Here is a 6,000-nt window from a genome sequence, read left to right on the forward strand (position 1 = left end):
TCTGAGAAGTTGTATGTAAAAAAGTATTTAGTTAGCCACTAATTGTGCAAGTTTTCCTACTAAAAAAGATTAGAGATGCCGGTAATTTTTATCAACTATGAGAGACAAAATGTGAAAAGATAATTTATAAAAATCACACTGTCAGATTTTTAAAGAATTTATTTGTAAATTATAGAGCAAAATAGGTATTTGGTCACCTACAACCAAGCAAGATTTCTAGCTATCACAGATCTGTAACGTCTTCTGTAGGAGGATCATCTATCCTCCACTTGTTACCTGTCCACAACCTCAATCAGTCACAGTTCAAACTCCACCATGGCCAAGATCAAAGTGCTGTCTAAGGACACCAGAAACCAAATTGCTAACCTGCACCAGACTGGGAAGACTGAATCTGCAATAGGTTGCTTAGTGTGAAGAAATCAACTGTGGGAGTAATTATTAGGAAATGGAAGACATGCATGACCACTAATCTCCTTCCATCTGCTGCTCCCTGCAAGATCTCACAGAAAAAATGAACACAAAAGGATCACAACAACAGTGAGCAAAAAACCCCGAACAACACAGGGGGACCTAGTGAATGACCTGCAGAGAGCTGGGACCAAAGTAAAAAAAAGGCTGCCATCAGTAAGACACTAGGCCGCCAGGGACTCAAATCCTGCAGAGCCAGACGTGTCCCCCCGCCAAAGCCAGTGCATGTGCAGGCCCGTATAAAGTTAGCTAGAGAGCATTTGGATGATCCAGAAGATGATTGGGAGAGTTTGTCCTATGGTCAGATGTAACCCAAAAAATTACTCTTTGGTAAGGACTATACTCGTCCTGTTTGGAGGAGAAAGAATGCTGAGTTGCATCCAAATAACAACATAATGTACCTACGGTAAAGCATGGGAGTGGAAACATCATGCTTTTGGGGCTGTCTTTCACTTGTGGTGTGCCCCAGGGATCGATCCTGGGACCCCTTCTGTTCAACCTCTACATGCTGCCACTAGGGCAGTTAATACGCAGTAATAACATATCTTATCACAACTATGCAGATGATACTCAGATCTATGTGTCACTGACAACAGGTGAATATGGGCCGGTGGATTCACTCAGCCACTGCCTCCAACAGATCAGTGCGTGGATGCAGAACAACTTTCTCCAGCTAAACTCAAACAAGACCGAAGTTATTATTTTTGGCCCACAGAAACAAAGAGAAAGTGTCAGCAGCTACCTTCATTCTCTGTCTCTAAAACCCTCAAATCAAGTCAGAAATCTAGGGGTAATCATGGACTCTGACCTGAACTTTAACAGCCATATCAAGTCAGTAACATCAGCGGCATTTTACCATCTGAAAAACATTGCCAAAATCAAAAACATAGTGTCAAAGCCAGACCTGGAGATACTTATTCATGCATTTGTCTCCAGTAGGTTAGACTACTGTAACGGCCTGCTCACCGGCCTCTCCAAACGAGCTGTAAAACAGCTTCAGTACATCCAGAATGCTGCTGCTCGAGTCCTGACCAGAACCAGGAAGTATGATCACATTAGTCCTGTGCTCAGGTCTCTGCACTGGCTCCCTGTACCTGAAAGAATAGACTTCAAAGCAGCTCTGCTTGTGTACAAGTCTCTCCATGGCCGAGCACCAAAGTACATCTCTGACATGTTAGTGCCACATGAACCATCTCGTACTCTGAGGACCTCAGGGACCGGCCTCCTGTTGATTCCCAGAGTCAGAACTAAACAAGGGGAATCAGCGTTTCAATATTCTGCAGCTAAAATCTGGAACAGCCTCCCTGAAGTCGTAAGACAGGCCTCTTCTGTGTTCATGTTCAAATCTAGACTTAAAACATTTCTGTTTAGCCGTGTATATGACTGAAAGGTCCTATCTGCACTTTTCTTTCCTTTCCTTCCTTTATTTTTAAATCAATTTTCAATTATTTTTTTCTTTTTTTTTTCTTTTCTTTTAAAGTAAATTTTATGTTGATTATTTCTATGATGTATTGTGATTTTAATGCATTTTTCTGTTTTGTGAAGCACCTTGAATTACTTTGTGTACGAATTGTGCTATACAAATAAACTTGCCTTGCCTTGCCTTGCCTAAAAGGACTGTGTAAAGGAAAGAATGAATGGGGGTATGTATTGTCAGATTTTGAGTAAAAACCTCCTTCCAACCGGAAAGGGCATTGAAGATGAAACGTGGCTGGGTCTTTCAGCTCAAACACACTGCCCGGGTAATGAAAGGAGTGGCATTGTAAGAAGAATTTCAAAATCCTGCAGTTGAACTTGAACTTGAGCTGAACCTTTGTTATTGACCAAATACTTATTTTCCACCATAATTTACAAATAAATTTTTAAAAATCAGACATTGTGTTTTTCTGGATTTTATTCTTATTTTGTCTCTCATAGTTGAGGTATACCTAAGATGAAAATTACAGGCCTCTGTCATCTTTTTAAGTGAGAAAACTTGCACACTTGGGGGCTGACTAAATACTTTTTTTTCCCCACTGTATTTCATTGAAATCACAACAGAGCACACAAAATGCAGAATACCCAATATTAAGTTAAAAAGTTAAATTTCTTACTGCAACGGTGATGAGATATTTGATAGATTAGTACTGCAGTTAAACACAATAGAATTATGATTTTCTATTGAATAACACGCAGAACTGAAGTTACCATTGGTGACTGGTGACAAAAATCCAGTAACAAGTGAAATATGTGCAGAATTCACACCAGTCTATCCTGTTCCTGGCTGTTTTGGACCATAGTTTGTGATGAGGACACAAAACAAAGAAGTTAAAAATGTATTATATCAGGAATGGAGGAAATTGTAAACAAAATTGATTATGAGTTGCACATATCCGAGCACCAGATTTTTATGAAACATTGAGTTAACGAAACGAATCTTGCATCTCTCTTCGAGTTTTTTTCCTTTCTTTTTTGAGCTTCCACTGGGAGTTTCTGGGCCCCGCTATCACTCTTTCTGCTCAATAAATATTTATTTCCCCCAAAGAAAATAGAAGCAGTGCAACATCTTTATTGAAAATCAACATTTTAATGACAGCTTGAAGCTGAGAAAATAATGTCGGCCATTGCTGTGAAAGACAATTGAAGTGGGACTGAATTCAACGTATTTTCAATCTTACAAGAGGATGATGTCTCTTCTTCAAATCAAAAATGGATTTGTTTACTAAAAGAAGGGAATTTTGAACTTCTGTGTTTGAAACAGTGAACTTTGGAGTAGATTGATCTATTGTTTTTAAGAAATCCTGGGGAAAAATGTAACTTATATAAAGTTTAAATTTAAACAACTTATTATCATTAATGCTTTTATATTAACGTTACATTAAAAATTTGGGATTTTTAGCAAAACTCTGAACCAATGATGATCTAGTTTTCAGGGTTTTTTTAATTTAGGGAAATCTGATGCAGAGCTTTTGTGCATTATTAATCTGCATTTTTCAAAGCATTATAACAACTGTTGGCTGCTGCTCAGAAGAGAAAAACAGAAAGATTCTGCTTGAAATTCCCAAGAGTAGCAGTCACAATGAAATTAAATAAACAAGTCTATCAATGAACAGCAACTAAGTTTCAAGGATTGTAATCGAAGTGTTGGAACTGTAGGCCACGGATTAACCTTTGCTCATCTCACCTTCAATGCTGTCATCACCTCCTACACAGACACAAAAACACTGCCATGGCCTCCAGGAGATTATCTGACCTGATATGCTTGATGTACCCTCAGTACTGATAATTCAAAGTGATATCTTGTCCTGGTAGGAGAATAAAAAGCCCTGAGGTATCTGCACTGAAATGGAAAAGAAAGAAAGAACAGAGATTGAGCCTTTTTAGTAGATTAGAAGTTATCTGCAGCACAGCATGTAATTGGTTTAGTCTTATCGTTAAAGTGGCACATTGGTGCTAATTGAGAAGCTAGTTTATTAGCAAGTGGATAGTCTTCAGGGGATTGAGTTGCGGTTTAAAGGTTTAACATAGAAACTTAAGCTCAATTGTAGATCTCTTGTGTGAAAGCAAATCTAAATCTTTCCATTGGTTTGTTTTATTCTTCTTTGCCTCCAAGTCAGTTTCATTTTCAAGATCAGATGTGTTATCTAGTATCATGCTCTCCTTTATCTTCATTGGTCAGCAGCACCTGAGCAAAAGCAGAGTTTTTGTGCACTTGACAGAAGCAATAAGTGTGAACTGAGGCCAATGTGAGTCATTGCACACATGGGAGACCTTGCTCTAATTTGCAGGGCGATTTTGTCAGAAAATATTGAAAGCTTTGCTACAGAAATGCCTCTGTTACTTTAAAATGTTTGCATGCTTTCCAAAAGGTGTCCAAAAATGGATGAGGTGTAAAAGAATTGTGGTAAAATTGTTCAGACAGAGCGAGCAGGCTCCAGACATTGCTGTACGACTGTCAGGTTCACTGGATTTTTGGACTACAGATACTGCATGGCGTCAGTTGAAACACGACTGCCAGGCTTATTTGATGAGGAAAAAGTAATAAAAGATTGAAAAAAGACTTCCCTCAAAGCAGAACACATAACCCAAAAACCTTTGGGAAGACTGGCAACAAAATAAAACTTCTATGAAGCATTGAGTCCTTCTCCAATCTTTCTATTGTCTATTTTAAAAGCACTCCTAGTGGTCTTTTAAATCATGATTGTGCAGTTTTTAGCACAAATCAATAGGACATAATTTCTGCAGAATGGCAGAAGTTCATCAGAAATTGGACTCTAAGTTGTGGGCGGGACCGTCGGCGTGGGGCAATTTCAACCCCCTTTCCTCGTTGCGGAGTGGAGCAGTGATCTTGTGAGCTTGAGGCGAATTATCTACATCATAAATAAGCCTATTTTTCAAAAAACATTTTTGGTCTGCTCCTGATACATGATTTGAACAGAGAAATACTCAGAAATGACATTTTAAGCTTAATTTTCGTTACACGTCCTCCATCATTTAAAAAAATGCCACAAGAACATGCTAAAAACACCAAAAAATGTTCATCTGAGAGGTTCAGGCCTGGTTCCAAACTCCTAAAAAGGAATCTAAGCTATAGTGGCACACAGTAGTGATGTGATGTTCACGAACGAATCAAATCTTGTGAACGGCTTATTAACGTGATTTATGGGAGTCGACTCGTGGTCAGATGGAAACTGTTCGTTATTTCATTGTTTTTTTCCCCCTCCCCTGAGTTTTATACGTTCACATAAATGCTCAAATGAGCTCATACTTCTAATTGCAGATACAAATAACCTGAGTTGTGAACCCATGATTTGATTGACCCAAGTACCTCCATGAAAAAAGAAAAGAGGGGACAGTCACAGTACCTGCAGGCAGCAGCGGGGCAGGGGGGCTCTTAGTCATCGTTCTGGAGTTGTAGTCATGAGTTTAAGTTGTTCTGTTTGTTAAAAAAAATGTTGTGTTAAAACGTTTCACCACATGCTTTTGCATGGAGCGTCAAAGTAACCTGATGTGTTTCCTATTGTGTGTCAATAATGGGTTTATTAGTTACATTTTGTCATTAAAGTTTATTTTTTTTATTGAGGTGATCTTATAATAGTAAAATAATCTTGTTTCAACCACTCCTGACATGAGACTAAATTCAGAGGTTTTTAAAATGAAGATTCAATCTATTTATCAGAACTGCTTATTATTAGATTTAGTTTAAAGGACATGTTCTTATCTTCTGCAGCACAGCAGTACCTAATTTCTGTTCAGAAGCAAAGTTCTTAAATGACAGGATTGCATAACAAGTGCAAGTACATTTACTGCTTTAGGAGGATCTTTTTGACACATTTTGGTTTTGAGAGGAACTTGAATTTGTTGCTGTCAGAGTAAAATAAAGCATAATTTTTATATGGTTTATTAAAAAATGATGACACTGTTATAGTTTAACAATTGTGAATATTCAAAAGTTACATGTTATAACTAAATGGCCTAATTGCTGCAATAAAAGTGTATTTTTATAAACGATCTAGTGAAATTTTGCGGCTCTCACTTGGTTTTGGCAGTACG

Source organism: Oryzias latipes, chromosome 21, assembly GCF_002234675.1.
Source record: "Oryzias latipes chromosome 21, ASM223467v1".
NCBI lineage: Eukaryota > Metazoa > Chordata > Actinopteri > Beloniformes > Adrianichthyidae > Oryzias > Oryzias latipes.